Here is a 1,638-nt window from a genome sequence, read left to right as displayed (position 1 = left end):
AAAAAAGAATCTTGTACCCTCGAAAAAGCCTCAAAATTCAGAAAGGAACAGTAACTTTAAATGGAGCAATAAACATCCCAGTGATTACAGACAAGAACTTCTAACCAAAGACTCAAATGTAGCTTCAGCCCCTCCCCTGAATTTTCTGATGCTCTTTAATAATTCCAGAAGTTGGATACAACACTGAGGAAAATAAATTTAGCCAATAATGGATAAAATTATGTTTCTATTCTATCCAAGAGAAATTAAATTGTTACAGAATAATAAAGCATAATACACTATATATCTTATCCATCTCTTTTCCTGATATAGGGTAATTGTTGATGAATACTGTTCAATTTGATCTGTAATTGTTAATCCAAGCACATCAATAGTGGATACACTCAGATTTTTTATAAAGAAATCTATATAGTGCCTGGATTGGGACCTCCCTAGTGGCTTAGCTATCACTATGGAACCACTTGACTAGACAGTTGGAAGTTGCATGACTTGAGTCTTACTATGCATGCAAGGTGTTCTAGGTCACTTCTGGTCTCTATAGTACCTATGCTGCTTGGCCCATGGGCTAGAGAGTCCTTTGCATTCTTCTATTCTTTTGCAGCTGGCATACTAAGTTATGACTGGCCAATTCATAGGGTATTCCCTCCTCCACCAGGTATGGCAGTCACTCAGGAGAGGATTAGAGTGGAGCAGGACCAAGATGGGGGCCTGGAGCCCACCCTTGTCTTTCTTCCCAGGTGGGATAATTGCACCAAGGCAACAGCACCCACTTTTGTCCCCAGGAGATCTGGAATCCCTCACTATCTACCTGACAGTTCTACAGGGTATCAGAATGGTCCCCTCTATTAATGATATTATGCAAAGAAGGGGGATGAAGAAGAAATGGCAATGCTTGCAGGCCTTTGTATGACTAATGTGCTACAAAACTCTATGAAGTTTCAGGGCTATTACATGAGTGAAATGTTTAGAAATTGAATGATCTGGGACATGCAGTTCAATATAAAGAATGAATCATTGAATCTAACACTTCCGCCATTTAAAAGGAATTACAGTGCCCCGTGCAACACATTCGAGTTTAAGACACTTTATTGTCCATGTGGGAATATTGTTCTAACCCATATATAAGATGTAATAAAAGCTTCCAGGTTTGAGTAAGGTTCAGAAAGAAAAGGGCTCTGAGACAAGTTTAGGTTATAGTATAAATGATATTAGAGGTACCAATAGTAATAAAATATGTCTTGTGGGGCTTATGCAAATCCCAAAAGGATAAGCAAAATGTAAACCCCTGGAGTGATGAGCAAGGCTATATTATCTGGCAGAGTATTCTTTTTCAGCTCCTATTGGGTCCTGGTAAACCATGCTACTGGGCCTTGTCACAGGTGAAACACATGGTTGTGGGTCATCAAGTGACAACATACAGCAAACTGCCCATTCTGAGCTAGATTGTCTCAGATCCAACAAGTCATAATAAGGTTGGTATGCCCAGGAGCAATCCACCATAAAATGGAAGGGATATATATACAGGATTGGGCATGAATAGAGCCTGAGGGCACAGCAAATGGCTCAGTTTGCAATGCCATTCTCTACTGATGCACCCATGGCTCTTTAGTAGCTCACACCTGTGGGTAGATATGTGCA

This window comes from Propithecus coquereli, unplaced genomic scaffold, assembly GCF_000956105.1.
Source record: "Propithecus coquereli isolate 6110/MARCELLA unplaced genomic scaffold, Pcoq_1.0 Scaffold462, whole genome shotgun sequence".
Lineage (NCBI taxonomy): Eukaryota > Metazoa > Chordata > Mammalia > Primates > Indriidae > Propithecus > Propithecus coquereli.
The sequence above is the reverse complement of the archived record's forward strand: the minus strand, read 5'-3'. Positions refer to the sequence as shown.